Genomic DNA, 16,853 nt, shown 5'->3' with positions numbered 1-16,853 from the left:
GTTTACATTTCTCGAAATTTAGTTCAAGTCCCAGGTCTTTCGAATGACTTATTGTGTAACGAAAATTTTCTAATATCACATTTGCTTTCTCACCAATTGAACCATCATCCAGATACCAGCCGTTGAATTCAGTGGATATTTTAGTTATAATATGATAAATAGAAAGACAGAACAATAGTGATCCAAGTGGATCTCCTTGTTCGGACATTATAATTTCGTTACCAAATATTAAGAAAGAAGGTTCACTGTAACATTGTTCAATAAAAGGATATACGTCAGGTATGGCGTTAGCCACCGAATGTAACATGAAATTCCTGTCTATAGTATTGAATGCATTCTTAAAATCAAGTTTCAGAAAAACTTTTTCAACTGAGTTAGGGTTTTGATTAATATAACATCGTGCAGCATGGGCTACTGCCTCGCAACCACCATTTGTTCCGAAACTAAATTGTTGGGGACGAACTAGATTTCCAAGACATCCTCGTAAATTGAAACAAGCAAGTTTCGCTACTAAACGTCGTTAAAAATTTCCAACAGCTATAGGACGTAGACCGCCAGTCTTTTTCTTTAACGCACATAAAGAAGCACCATATAAAATAGGACGTATGTCTTGATTGACCTTTCCAGAAAGAAGCATATTGCAAAGGTTCGATAAAGAATTCAAAAGATGTTCGCCACAACTACTGGAACTATAGCTTAGCATATCTTGAATAGATAGATAGATAGATAGATAGATTTTATTTGACTACGTTATGTAAAAAGAAAAAACATTTGTAGCAAGTCATATCATTCAATATAAAATGTAAAACTAGGAAGAATGTGTCAGTTTATAGTAAAATACCGACTTAAATAAATATAACTGAAATACAAATTGCCTAAAACGCACGTACAGTCGTGCAATATTTAAAATAGAGGAAGAACTTCTTCATATATATATAAATACAATAAATGGGTTCTGCATATCAACGTACAGTGTTCTATATGTCCATGTGGGAAGATGCAAATTCTTCCACAGAGTAGAAACAATTTTTAAGAAGGTAACATTTTAGTTTTTTTTTGAAATTCTGTAGTGGAAGCTGCCTTATTCTCTCCGGTATTTTATTGTAAAGCCCTAGGGGAGGGGAGTTGTTTTTTGATTTTGTAAGTCGAAAAGACTGTGTTTTCAGGAGATTAGATGATCGGGTGTTATAGGTATGGGACTCTGACATTTATGGGACGGTCGCAATGAATCAAGACCTCCACAAGAACCGGTGCGAAAAAATCTCACTGCTCTGAGAATATCTACGCTTGTAACTTCCAGAGGACTATGAGAAGTTGTATACTGTCCAGAATTGTATAAACTTTCAGAAGCAGGATGTTTACTTCGTAATTCTTCCGATGTTGCAGCATCAAATTCAGCAGGGTTTGGTGGGTATCATGGAGGATTATTACATGTGACGATAAGGATCATTTTTGTTGCGCAAAGGCAAAGGAAAACAGACCTCGAAACGTGCCACTTCAAGCTTTTTGACCTTTCCAATACGTTTTAAACCAAGGGTGCTCAACCGCGGTCCACGATGTGGCCCACAAAAGAATTTTAAATTGACCGCGCAAGTAAGTTTTGAAATACGCACCAAATTAAAAAATCCTGCCAATTGCCTGCCGCAGTTCGAACTCGTTGAACTGCAAAATCACGATACGGTAAAAAACCTTTTTGCCAACAAATTGTCTTCGAAAGCACACGATTCTTCAGAAGATTTTGCAGATTTCTGGAAATTGGTACCAAAAGCAGAATTTCCAGCAATAACTGACCTGGCGTTAGAGTTTTTAAGTAGTTTTAGATCAACGTATGTGTGTGAAAAGGTATTTTCAGACCTTAATTATGTAAAAAATAAATATCGCACATCCTCAACTGAGCAACATGTTTATGACTTGTTACTATCAACATCGGATTTGTCGCCTAACATAAGTAAATTATTAAAAGACAAACAATGGCAGAAATCACATTGATCGTAACAACGACTTACCCAAGATTTAGATTTGAGAAGATACATGCTTAAGTTCAATTTTCTTTCTTTATGTAGCTGCTAAATTTTAGCATAAGATACTCTTTGTTTGTTCATAATATTACAAAATAAACAAAAATGTAATTTTATTTCTTAATATTGGGTTTTTATTGCGCATGTCTTGAGAGTAATCGAAATAGGAATTGTCAGAGGTCCGTCGTGAATTCTGAAACCACAGTTTAGCCCGACTGTTAAAAAGGTTGAGCAGCTTTGTTTAAAACCATCAAAAACCGCATGGGAGCTGACGTCCAGTTATTAAGACATCCCACGGACCGTTTGTGATTGTTATATATTAGAATGAAATAAAACGCTTCCGGCTCACAACTACACATATATTCTTAATTCCAAAACCAAACAACAACTGAACTCCGTTTCCCACGAGTCGGTAGCTCATGTAAAAAAATGTACAATAAAAACCTTTGTTTTTATACATGATCCGATATCTAACACCTTCCCTTTTCAACAATTGCACTCGGAAACCAATATCATTAGATATGGGAACATCTAATAATTTCGGGAATATATACAGATATATACATATATATTTATATATATATATATATATATATATATATATATATATATATATATATATATATATATATATATATATATCTATATATACATATATACAAATTATACAAATATACAATGAATATATACCCACAACCAACCAACGATTATGGACGGTACAGGATTGCTTACTTTTGCGATTTTGTTAGACACGTCACGTGATATCGTGACGTAACAGTGGTGACTCTGGATTGATTCGGTACTGCACTTTTAAATTAAAATAAACAAAATTCATGTAAATTCCTTATTAAAATATTATTTTTATATAGGATTAAATACTTAATATAAATGGATTGATACTAAGTAAAAATTTTTTTTGTGGATGATAGGGCGAGCCATTTTTCCCTTTTTAAAAGTAAGAGGTGTCATCAGTTTTTATTATTTTCGTGAAAACTGTAACTCCCATAAAAATTTTGTAATGAACTTTGTTTTAAATAATAGCATTATCTAAAAAAAATGTATAACTTTTTGTTCCATCTTTTATAATAAACGCTCAATAATCAAAAATATATATAAGTAATAAATTGTTTATAGGTGTAACAACTTTTTTTATTTATCTGACAGAAAATACATGATACGGTTTTTATTTTTTATTATTCTCCTTGGATATTTTGTTGATCAGCTTGAGGTTGAGGAGATACAATATTATGAGGAAAAGAGCAACTTTAAGATGTGGATGGTTTAAAATTATCCAAATTTGATTCAAGTAACATACTGATAGTTTCACTGTGTTTTTTCTGTAAGGCTCTAATATTGCGACTTGTATTCTGTAAAACTTCCCTCTCTTTATCAATTGTTGGATAACTTAGGTTAACACTAGGTACTGCAGTTTTTTTCATTTACGACGCAAAGGCAAACCTACAAAAAAACATATTTATTATGAGCAGTAAATTAAAAGAATACATTTTTACCTAACAATTCATTTTCAAGGTATCGTTCATAATCATTTTCTGCAAAATATTTGGAACAAACAAATCCATTTTTGAGAATGAATGTATCCCCTCTTTTGCAGCGACGAATCCATTCTTTTTGCAAAGTTGTGCAAAAAGGAAAATAGTGAAATATTACATCAGTAACACCACTTTTCTTTAAAGTCAACTGATTTCTTTTGCAAGTTGACACTGCACAAATACGACCAGGCATTTTAACTAAAAATTATAAGGTTATTTGATGATTAGACAATTATTGCAATTTACTTACAAAACTGTGAATATTTCCAATTTTTACCTTAATTCAATTTAAAAATGTTCAAAAAACATAAAAGTTCTACAATGGCAAAAAACAAACAGAATCTTATGTGGCGTCTACTCGTTACACCGGTTTAAAAAATGTCCAAAAGCACAAAAAAAATAAATAATCCAAAAGAAAATTATCACAATCAGTGGCACATAAATTGTTGAAATTTTCAAGAAATTCTGTCTCTAGATGAATGATACATTGTAAAAATGAATCTGGAGGCATATACAGGGTGTAACTGAATAAGTGTAAAACATTTAAGGAAGTGATTCCTCATAGAATGAAAGATATGATCTTTCATATAAAGAAACTTCATTGGAGCATCCCTTGTTAAGATACATCCCCTTAAAGGGGGTACATAAAATGTGTATAACAATTGTTTTCACAAGCGCTGAAAAAGTTATAATATTGAAATTAACCTGAAGTTTTGTACTACCAAAAAGACATTTAGTCAGTAATTCATTTGGTTTACCCCATGGTTATAAGGGGTGGAAAACGCAACCTCTGAAATTTATTTCCAATTTAACTTTTTGTCTTATTAATTTTTTACCATTTGAAAATTTATTTCCGATAGCCTGTTTCATTCTAAACAAAAAATGTCTCTTGGGTTTTTTGCCCAAAATAAACCAGTTCGCAGCAAAAAATTATTTTACGAACAACTACAGAGATACATCGTCATAATTGCGAACTGAATTTATTGTTATTCTGTAGTTAGTACCTGCATTAAACGATTAAAAGGTAGTAAACAAAACTAATTTATTAATAACAAAACACACAACTTATAGAACTCATAGTAAATATTCAATACAAATATTCCTGGAGTCTCTTTGATTACCCTGCACGCATCGATGATGCGGTTTCTTAAGTCCTCTATATCGCGAACAGGAGTACGATAAACCAAATGTTGTAAATGGCCCTAAATAGAGAAATCGAGAGGATTGAGATCCAGGGATCGAGCGGGCCAGTTCTGTGGTCCTCCTCGACCTATCCACTGATTTGCATGTTTCAGTTAAATGCTGACGTGCTACTTGACTAAAATGGGTGGGAGCCCCATCATGCATAAAAAACATATCCGTTCTGACGCTCAAAGGAACTTCCTCCAGCAGTACTGGATGCACTTCTCTTAAAAATTGAACGTATGCCTCACCATTTAATCGAGGAGGTAGAAAATGAGGCCCAATTAAATCATCCCCAATAACTCCGAGCCACACGTTAAGAGAAAACTGTTCTTGATGGTTAGTTTCGACAATAGCGTGAGGGTTTTCATCAGCCCATAATAATAATAATAATAATAATAATATTTAATAATAAACAAATAATAATACAAATAAACACCAACAGAGAACATCGCGAAAGCAGAGCTTGTATGCGGTGAAACTGCCAAAATTTTCGATTAAAAAAATATACGTATTCTATGAAATAAACTATAGCAACAAACAAAAAAGAAATACAGAAGAAATAATCTAGACAGTAAATAAAACTTTTTTATGTAGTAGTTAATAAAAATAATAATAAACAAAAAGAACTACAAACCATTGCAAACAACAGGATTTGCCAATACAAAAAAAGAACAACATACTATGTTACTAGGACGTCAGGCTCTTAGTAACAAATTAATTTGATGTCGTTCGTCCAAAACGAATTTTTTAATTAATTTTTTAAATTTTTTAAAATGTTCTGCCTGTCGAATGGACTCCGATAGTATATTATAGGCTCGACTAGCTGAATGCAAATGACTTCGATGACCAATTGTTTTGAGTGTCAGTTCTGTTTTGATCAATTTTTTTACTTTATTTCTAGTGTTATGTACGTGGTCTATATAATCGTGACGTTTGTGTTTATATTGAAAATACACTAACTGTATGTAGTACAACTGACTAATATCAAATATTTTAGCCTCTTGATAAAGAAGGTTTGTAGGATACAACATGTCTCTTTTAAATATTATTTTTAGGAATCTTTTTTGTAGAGTCTCAAGTTTGGAGAAATGACAGTTTGCGGCTCCACCCATCCCAATATTCCGTAATTTAGCCTAGATTCAACCAGAGAGTAATATACAATCTTTATCACAGGTAAGTCTAAGTATCGGTTCAGAAATTTTATTTTATATAGCATAGGCCTTAATGTTTTAATTACATTTTGTATATGTATATTCCATTTCATAGTATCGTCAATTGTTATACCTAAATATTTTATATATCTAACTCTATTTATTTCTATTATTTTATTGTTGACATGTAACTGTACAACATTAAAATCTGGTAAACCATTTTCATAACAACTAAATGGAACAAAGCACGTTTTTGAGTAATTAACAGTTAATAAATTATAATCAAACCAGTCTATAATGTGAATAAAATCTTGATTAATTTTTTGTTGTAGGTCAGCCCATGACTCACTCTGATAAAAAACAGCCGTGTCATCTGCAAAACTAATAATGGAACCTTCAGTATTCAAGGTAAGTAAATGATTAATATAAATGGTGAACAGAGTAGGCCCTAGAACCGTACCTTGCGGCACACCATATGTTATTAAATTTTCTTCACTTAATTTATCATTTATTTTGACTTTTTGCTTTCTTCCAGCTAAATAGCTTACCATCAAATTATAAACACTGCCCCTGAAACCTAAATCCTGTAAAGTTTTCAACATCCTATTATGAGACACTGTGTCAAATGCCTTTGCAACATCCAAGAAAATGCATAACGATTTTTTGTTTGTATCTAGTGATTTATAAATTTTGCTTGTCAGAAAAGAGATTGCATCTTGTGTTGACCTATCTTCCCTGAACCCAAATTGATGTTCTGATATTAAATTGTATTTATTTAAGTATTTTGTAATACGAATTTTCAAAATTTTTTCAAATGTTTTGGCAAAGTTAGAAATCAGGGAGATAGGTCTATAGTTGGAAACTTCAGTTTTACTTCCTTTTTTATGTAATGGGACTACAATTGATAATTTAAAACAAGAAGGGTATACACCTTTATAAATAATATTGTTTATTAAATAACACAGTGGTGTTGCAATCTCATTTGCTATTTCCTTCAAACATTCTGCGGTAATTTCGTCGTAACCCGGTGATTTTTTGTTTTTTAAAGATTTTATGGTGTTAATAACTTCTTCTTCTGTTGCAGGTTCCAAGAAAATTGAATGGGGTAGTGATTTGTAAGAATGTTTACAATTTGAAGTCTGCGGTATTTTATTAGCAAGTTCTGGTCCTACATTGGAAAAATAGTTATTGAATTCCGTAGCTATTTCAAAAGAATCAGTGATAGAGTTTCCTTGAACATTATGTATTTCTGTTATACTGTTATTTGTTTCTGTTTTGCCTGTGAGTTCATTTACAGTGTTCCACAGAATTTTTGAATTATGTTTAGATGCATCAATTTTATTTTGGTAGTAGTTACGTTTGGCTGTTCTGATCAGTGTTGTCAAATTGTTTTTATAATTAATAAATTCATGTTTTTTAAATAAATCATTTGGGTTTTTCTTATGTTCTTTATAAAGTGTGTCTTTCTTGTTTATAGATTTTACCAGACCATTTGTAACCCACTGTTTTCGATGTTTGTTTTTGGCATTTATTTTAATTTTTTGAGTATTAGTATCTATATTTGTTTTCACTACTTTCATAAGAGTTTCAGCTAATTTATTTGTATCTTGAATATCATAGAATGTAGTCCAGTCATAATGCTTTAAAGAATGTTTTAAGTTATTATAATTTATAGTTTTCGTATACAAACTTTGAATTTGCTGTCCCGAATAGTCTTTCCCAATGCCACCCTGTTGCAAATGTAGAATTGTCGATGAATGATCAGTGAGTGCAGACTTATAAATACAGGGGGCACACAAATTATTGGATAATTCATAATTTTTACTTCTTACAAAAATATGATCTAAGCAAGTTCCTGAAGCATCTCTTGTTATTCCATTTATTGTTGAAACAAAATCAAATTCATAAAGTATGTTCAAATAGTCAGACACCAACTGATCATCCTCATCTAATATGTTAATGTTAATGTCACCCAAAATGAAATGATAATCAGTAAGAAATTTTGATGCCACTAAATACCGCCCAAGACTATCTAAAAACTCTCTAATATCAGTAGATGGTGGTCTATAAATTGACGTAAGAATAATTTTTTCATTATTTACAGTTACATTTGTTTCAATGACTTTAAGTTGATTAATGTTTATGATATTGGTATGGTACTTTAAATTATCACATATGTATATTATCACGCCATCATTTTTGTTTATATCACCTTCATTATATATTAAACTATACCCATTTAATTTAAAAATACCTGTATTTTGAACCTTAAACGTTTCAGTTAAAACTATTACATCAAATTTATTTTCGAACTGTTCTAATATAATCTCTAGCTCATCCATATTCTTTGCAATGCTTCGTATATTGTGGTTAAACACCTTGAATGAATTTTTGCAATTTTTTTTTGTTAAAATATCCTCATATTCTACAATATTATATACAGTATAAGTATCTAAAGTTTTAATTCTAACATCCCTAATGTACTGATCCATCCCCAATTCTCTCTATTTCTTTACTGTCCTTTAAGATTAATTAATTGTCTACCCTAATTAGGAAAAAAAATATATATATAAATTATGCTAAAAATAATGAAATAATGAGAAATATATAAACAATTTTCAGGTCGCTGCCCTGGCTCAACATAACTTTCTTACATCTTCTTCACTCTGAATAAGGATTTTTTTGCCATTTATCCATGAGTAAATTCTTCCCTCTATGGTCCACGTATTCGTTTTTCCAAGTTTTTCTTTAGCAAACACCATTAAATCGTATTTGCTTCTTGTCAATTCTTCGGTTATGACTACCTTTGAACCTTTCAATTTCTTTTTATTAAAGTAGACGGAATTCCGCTGCTTCAAACTATCAAATACAACAATAACAGGATCCTTATTTCTATTTTTTTTACTATTTATCCGATAGCAAGAGTTTATTTGTACATCAGGCACTCCGATCTTCATAGCAATTAAATTTTGAATATTGTCTTTCAATTCGTTTACATTTTCGTTCTTAATACCATAGAACCTTAATTTGAAGTTATTGGTTTTCTGTTCCAATTCTTCAACTTTTAGGGACAACTCTTCGTATTCCCCTTGTATAGTCCTAATTTTATTTGAATGTTCATTTATTTGCAAGGATAAATTCTCAACTTTTTGTAATAATTTTTGTGACAGTTTATCAGCTAATGTTTCGGATATATCCTCAACGAATTTCTTGTTTTGAAGCATTTCTTGCAACACTTCTTTCGATATGTCTTTAACCAATCTTTTTATCTCTTCTCTTTGTCTTTCAGTAAAAACCATTTTCGATATTTTTATATGAAGATTTTTTTGATTCAATTCAATTGATGCAAGAAATTAATAAAAGAACTAAACTTACAGTTTCGGCAGAAAACTATGTAAAAGTATTTCTTTATAATAAACACTCCACTATCGGCTCTTTTTTTAAACTATTTGTTTTTATCACCAAAAATTAAAAAATAGCCAGAGCTGCAAAAATAGCGTCTACACTCGACGAAAACTCATGGCAGAGTGTGGTAATTATGTGGTAATTATGAAAATTAATAATCTTGTGCCGAGAAAAACTACATTCGTTTGTGAATTCTATCGTCTTAAGAAAGTCACAATTTCTTCTAATCATTTCCAGCATCCAATTGCAAAATTCAAGACGGTTCGGAAAATCTCGCGGTAACAGTGCCTGTACTCGTTGCAGATGGTAAGGGTATAAGAGTTGTTCCTTTAAAATTCGAAATACCGTCATATGACCAACATTTAGCTGGAAAGCAATCTTTCTAATACTGGTAGTAGGTTGTTGCCGTTGAGGATACATTTCAGCATATCTTCCAGATGCTTCCAACCCATTCCCCTGCGACAGACCGTAAACGTAATGCATATCAGCCATTTCCTCATTTGTCTATGCCATTTTAATAACAAGTGAATTATTGAATGAGGAATCACCTCCTTAAATGTTTTACACTTATTTAGTTACACCCTGTATAAACTTCCAAACTGTTTGGCAACTGTATTACTATATGCCTTGAAATTACTATATACTTACATTTGTTTCATTCAGTGTCGTACTAGCTGCCGTGACAAAATTTATACTATCTTCTCATGAATGTTTTCTTAAACATTTTCTCAAAAAATATCCACAAACATAGCCCAACCTGTTGCCTTCTGGAGTGGCTAGAGTTCTATAATCATTTGTCCCTACTCTCAAAGTTTTTTATAGGGATTTTTTGGACTTCCACAAGAAACTTCCTTCTATTTATGTCTGCATCTGTAATACTACATAGAATCTCACTAATATCTTCTAGACAGTTAGTTCCTTCTGCCTGTGTGAAATACTGAAGAGTAAATGTGTTTTTGAAAGCTCTGGTAATTTGAATAGGAGTTGGGTTTCTGGCATTTCCACAAGTATTTCTAAGTTGATCAAAATAATTTTCCACAGTCCTGATTTATATTCCTTGTCAATATAGGAGTGTCTTTCACTATGTAGGTTTTCCCAAAGTTGCAGAAATGCCGAAATTGTTATCTGCCACCCCTCAATGAATCTCATTTGTCCAGTCGTGTTTTTTTCTTTTTTTATATTACAGTTGATTTGCTAGAAATTATAAAACAACGATGAAAATGAAAACAACAATGAAAATTAATTGGCGCTCCGAGGCGACTTCATTGATTCCAGTGGCGCATTTGCTTTTTCAGCTGCAGAAAAACCCGGAAAAACCTGCAGTACCACATCATCTGAAGACCTTGATTTGCCAAAGTCCTCTCTCTCATAGAACAAAATGTAGGGCGTCTCCAGAGGCTCCAATAGATTCCATACATCACCAGAACACTTCCTGACACGACTATCGTCAAACTCAAATCAGTCCGTTTCGTCTTTGACCAAGGCGTAATAATGACCAAATTCAACGCCAGAACAACAGTGAACAATGACTGCATGAATATTATAATAGTGGTCTGCTAGATTGAAATGTTTATCTATTTCGAACCTTCGAAAGAGTTTCTTGCTTCCGTCAGAGGTTGAGTCTTGTTTGAAGATCATCAGTGTGCTTTAAGGAAAAAGAAGGACATTACCTTTACTGGCGGAAACAAAATAGTGTGCTGCCAAACCGAATATGTAAGTGAAACTGAGACGAACCCGATTCCAGCATTCTACAACAAACACTTTCTGAGCTGATTGAAGACGGAAATTGGAAAATCAATCATATAAATAAATTGAACGAAGGAAAAACTAAGATAATTAATTAGTGAGGCGCTTGAGATGAAAACTATATTAAATGACAAAATAAACAAACAACAAAAACTCATCAGTGAATTGAAGATCGAAGTCATATCTTTGAAACAAAAAGTAACAAATAGTGTGATTGAAACAAAAACTGTTGAAACGCAAACTGACCAAAAGCAACAAAACATAGGAACATCGATATGCCATTACCACGACATTGACATGGATAAAACACCAAAGGAATTCCATGTGACAAAAAAGACGATGTATGTTTTGACAAACAGTCTAGAACAGGCAATGTCTCATTGGGGACACAAACATACAGGGTGATTTAAACAGAGATATGAAGAAATCTGCAAATTTCGAACACAAAATTAATAACCAAATAGAAGTAAAAAAAAATCATGCAAAATCAACAAAACAAAGAGCAAAACTAAAGCTAGAGAAAAGAGTAATGAAAAAAGGAAAGTACCTGGTAAGAAGACAAATCTTAAGAAGAGTTTTGATTTTGAGGTAACAAAAATAAACGACATTTATATTGGTGGTAACTCCGCTGAACAAACAGTTGATGAAAGCAAAGTGATTACTAAATGCTCTACTACTATTACGGCATCAGCTGGCGATGACAGAGCAGAAGTGCTTCCAAAAACAATTCAGAGACAAGAGTGTATTATCACTTGCAAAGAAGCATCTACTCCAGCTGCAAAAACACTACTGGTCATTGGAGATGAATACACAAAAAATGTTCCTTCTGTACTAAAAAAATCAATAGACGTATCCAAATACCATGTAAAAGAAATATTCAACTCCAACGCAGAACTTGCTGATTTGGTTAAAAACATTTTTCATGAAACTATAAATTTTGGTAGTGATGATTATGTTATTGTCATGTTCAATACTTGCCATGTAAGTAATAATCGCCTTTTAAATCTAGCACTAAGACAAATATTGCCTCTGGGTAATGTCACTAACATCTTGATAATTCCTGAGAGAAACTCATCTTATGATGAAATCTTAATAAATATACTGAACAACAGAATCAAAAACTTCAGACTAAAGAATCGTAACTGTTCTTTAAAAATATTCATTGACCGCCAGGCAAAAGAAAGTAAATCTGTTATTCTTGAGAATATAAAAAATTCCCTCTGAGAACCAAACAATTGTTTCGCTTTAAAAACTGTAATGCTTGACTACAAACCTAATACTAATGACATCGTTTAAGCAGCCTGGATTGACAGAAGGTCCCAGGATAAAAATGAATCTTTTTTAGTGAATCACAGAGAACCCATGACAAAAACCTGAATCTTATGAATATCAATCCAGAATTTAATACATCTGTCCACAATAGCTTTATTGACAATAAGACCAGTAGTACCAATATCTATTTCAGACCAAAATATGCCACGTTAATGTTCAGGGATTTTTGAATAATTTGAACTCGGTAGAATGCTTTGTAAAAACTCACAATATTGACATAGCATGTCTATTTGAACATTGGATCAGTCATGATTGTTTTAATAATGTTTATTTCACTGATTATATGATTGCAGCATCTTTTTGTAGAAGTGATCATATTCGTGGTGGAGTTTGTATTTTAACAAAACAAGACATTGAATTCAGGGAAATTGTCGTAATAAAACAACTATCCATTGAGTGCCAAATAGAAATATGCGGTATCTACTGTAAGGTAAAAGTGTAAAAATTGTTATCATAACCGCTTATTAACCTCCAAATAGTGATGTATATTTGTTTTTCGATTGTTTGTTGCAGACACTAAAAATTGCAGAGAAAAAATCTCATAACATTATTCTTTGTGGGGACTTCAACATTGACTTCCTAGCGAATGCAACCAATACTAAATTACTGACAGACCTCTTTGTTTCATTTCAATTAAAGAATAATATGTTCGGTCTAACAAGGATATTTACTAACATTAATGGTCAGACAAGTAAAATATGTATTAACTATATGGTCACTACATTACATGATGCTAACTATGATTGTAAGCTTATCCAACCTAACATTGCTGACCATCTATCGCATATGGTCATTCTCAAGACAGATATTTCTAAGAGAGTAAATGCATGCAACCCTAGTAAATCAATAATGAAACGAATAGCTAATCCAAATAATATAAATGAATTTCGAATTGGACTGAATGGTATAAAGTGGTGTCCAATTTTATATATGTCTATACAAAAAGGCTTTGCCTTTTTCCTAGAGTCTCTGTCCTGGTGTTTTGATGTATCATCTCCAATAAAACAAAGTAAAGTTAAGAAGCCTAAAAACTCATGGATAACTAACGATGTTGTTCAAGAAGGAAAATGCTTAAGAGAAATGTTCTATCTGATCACCAGTTATGAAGAAATCGATGCCCAAAGCATGCTTACATATAAAATAAGATTGAGAGAACATAAAAGAACAATCAAACAGAATAAAATTAACTATTTTTCTAAAAAAAAAAATTGGGAATGCAACCAACAAAACGAAGGAGACATGGAAAATAATAAATAGCGAACTAGGGAAACCAATGCATTTTGATGCTGGGGAGGGGGGCATTACTTTAAACTATAATTCAAACTCAGTTGGGAATGTGCAAAATACATCTGAATTATTTGCTCAGTACTTCTCAAACACTGTTACATCTATCATAGCCATCAACTTTGGACAGAATTTAACCCTACCCTGCACCAGTAGTAGGAATTTCAGTATCCAACACCCCTTTGATAACAGCCCAATATTAGAATCTGAAATATATGACGCTCTTAGATCAATGAAAAATAAGACGTCGACAGGCATTGATGAAATATCAATAATTGCAGTTAAAGATATAATCAGTGCTATAATTGATCCACTTACCTATTTGATGAACCAATCTTTCATTCAAGCGTACTTCCCAAAGGAATTTAAAAAAGCTTTGGTAATTATTCCCCTATTTAAAAAAGGAAATCGTGCTGAGATTGATAACTATAGACAGATCTCTCTATGCTCGCTCTCAAAATTATATGAGAAAATTGTAGCCTCCAGAATAAGGGAGTATGTAGAAATCAACAACATATTATGTAACAACCAGCATGGTTTCAGGAAAAATCGTTCCATAGGAACAACCTCCTATCACTTTCTCGGCAAAATATATTCCAACTTGGACGCTGGTAACTTTGTTATAAGTGTATTCTCTGACTTGTTAAAGGCATTCGACTCTGTGTCATGGAATTTTCTGTCTAATAAGTTGATTGGACTTGGTCTTCCAAACAATGTATTAAGATGGTAAGGCTCCTATATGGAGAGGCGCTGTATGTCAGTCAAATGAGCATGCTGTTGAACTGGGCGTTCCTCAGGGCTCAGTTTCAGGACCATTATTATTCATTATATTTATCAATGATTTGCCTGAATATGTGAGGGACTGCCACATAACGATGTTTGCAGATGACAGTCACTGGACTATGGACGACGTGGTGATCAAAATTAGTAACATTATCGATGAATTCACTTCTTGGTGTGAACGCAACCGACTAGTCTTGAACACCTCAAAATCAGTGACAATGAAATTCTATAACAGAAATGATAATACTCAAGATGCAGTATTCTCTATTGATGAAATAGATATGTCACAAGAAGTAAAATTTTTAGGAACAATTGTGGATGAAGCCTTTAATTGGAACTCTCATATTGATAGTGTCTGCAAGAAACTCAATAAAGCAGATGAAAAACTGTGTAGATCAGAAAAGTCTGATTAGCATCTATTATGCAATGGCTTTTTCACATATTTTCTTGAACATCATGTTTTGGGGGTGCGGTTCGGATTTCAACAGGACAGAAACGTATTCTGAGACTAATTTTTGGCATGGAATATCGTGAAAGTTTTAAACCAGTGTTCATAGGAATGAAATTGCTATCTGTCCCAGCACTGTATATTTTTAAATGTGTAGTTTTTATTAGAAAACATCTTACAACTCTCACAACTAATGGATCCTCTCACAATTTTTATACACGTCATGCTGATCAATTGATAATACCCCTCCACAGGACAGCTAAATTCCAAAAATCACCCGTATATAATGGGATCATCCTATATAATAAACTGTCAACTTCGATTAAGAGTTTGAAATCTGAAAATGTGTTCTATAACCTTGTTAAATCCTTGCCCATTGAAAAGTGTTACTATGCAGTCGCCAGGAATACCTAAACGATAATTTAATGTAGTTATTTTCTGAATAAGTCTAATGTGAATATTATAAATGTTATTTATTAGTGTTATAATAGTATGCTTTTTGTTTTTAATTAACCTGCCATATGTACAGATTGTACCCATTGACGAAAATAAATTACTATTAATTTTATTATTATAATATAAGATATATCTTACTGACAATTGCTTTTGTAAGAATGTTCATATTTTTATTCTTTTGTGTTTTTACTACATATCGTTTTTATAGGTTGACAAATTTTTTTATACTTCATTTCAACTATGTACTGAGGGTAAATGGTTTGTTTTAATTGACGTATCATATGTATATATTATACCACAGTGGTTTAATAATTTTTTTTCACCGTAGTGTGCGCTGGTCAGGCCCTATCCCCCGAAGCCCCGATACATTCGGGCCAGCATTATCAACCAATGACCACTCCCCACACCGTGGGGTAAGTGATCATTGGGTCCGAGAATCATGTGCCCTGAGCAAGCGCAGTGATCCAATAATGACAGCCTTCTGCATCTGTGCGGTCAAGATTTCTGCCTTAGTGCGGCAAGCCGGTATGATTTTAATATTCGAGAGTAGAGAGGACATCATTCCACCAAGGACTCCAATAATCAGAACAACCATTTTGACAGAGTGATCTGGATAGAGTCTGCGAAGTTCGAAGAGAAAATTTCGATATTTTATCCGATTTTCCTCCTTTTTTCTGACAATATTCGTCTCGCCAGGAGCTGAAAACTCAACGACAAATATCGTTTTGCTCTGGTGGTCGAGAAGGACTACATCAGGCTTATTAGCTTGTATGAGCCTGAGGGTGGGGAACGAGTAGTTCCAATAAATTCGGCACTTCTCGTTCCTCACAACAGATTCAATATCCTCCGGAGCGTAGGACAACACCGGTGTCTCGTCAGTACCGTAAGAGTGCCTTAGATGATAATATAGCACTCTTAAGGCCGCGTTATGTCGATGGATATAGGCCGAGACCGCATATATGCTGGACATGCTGATAGCAAGTGCATTAGGGTCTCGGGCGCCTCGCGGCAGGCCCTGCACCTTGTGTCAGGGGCCCTTATACTCATCACGCGACTGCGGTAGACTAAGGTGTTGACAACACCATCCTGGCAAGCCATGATGAACCCCTTAGTTTCCGACTTCAGCCCACTCGACCTGAGAAAAGCGAACGTCAGGCGCTTTAATAAGCGACTGACTGTAGCTACCGAATGACTGAAAACATGACTGTCTAATCTAACCTTCATCATTTGGAAGTTACTTGGGAATAAATGAGAATCAGTAAGTTTGGGTGCTAGTCTATATCGATGGAGTGAATTAGACACAATGTCTAATTTACCGCATACATACCTCATTTATCAAATTGAAAAAATACAACCAATAATCAAAGACATGTACATATGAATGAACTGGGATGAATGTTCTATTAGAAAAACGTTCGCAGAAACTATATCCACACTGAATTAAGCTGCCTCTGAAACAGACTCTGATGCAGAAACAAGTAAAGGAATCGAGGCC

At 33.1% G+C, this 16,853-nt stretch overlaps 1 protein-coding gene and 2 long non-coding RNA genes across 3 annotated transcripts in view; 1 reads left to right on the top strand and 2 right to left on the bottom strand.

Moving 5' to 3' along the window:
- The window catches only part of LOC111512688 (uncharacterized), a 50,011-nt gene that overhangs the window by 19,277 nt on the left and 13,881 nt on the right, over nucleotides 1-16,853 (bottom strand). The window lies entirely within an intron of this gene.
- Nucleotides 2,714-15,312, bottom strand: LOC111512687 (uncharacterized). The gene is made up of 3 exons (XR_002723109.2): nucleotides 9,958-15,312; nucleotides 3,530-3,766; nucleotides 2,714-3,476 (listed from the first exon to the last, which is right to left on the bottom strand). It is a non-coding gene; the product is annotated as an uncharacterized lncRNA (long non-coding RNA).
- LOC141487126 (uncharacterized) lies at nucleotides 5,137-8,328 on the top strand. Its single transcript, XR_012468214.1, has 3 exons — nucleotides 5,137-5,926; nucleotides 6,237-6,312; nucleotides 6,989-8,328. It is a non-coding gene; the product is annotated as an uncharacterized lncRNA (long non-coding RNA).

This window comes from Leptinotarsa decemlineata, unplaced genomic scaffold (genome assembly GCF_025532065.1).
Source record: "Leptinotarsa decemlineata unplaced genomic scaffold, Ldec_3_MD MMD2_tig00078363_RagTag_RagTag, whole genome shotgun sequence".
In the NCBI taxonomy this organism is placed as follows: Eukaryota; Metazoa; Arthropoda; class Insecta; order Coleoptera; family Chrysomelidae; genus Leptinotarsa; species Leptinotarsa decemlineata.
The sequence above is the reverse complement of the archived record's forward strand: the minus strand, read 5'-3'. Positions and strand labels throughout refer to the sequence as shown.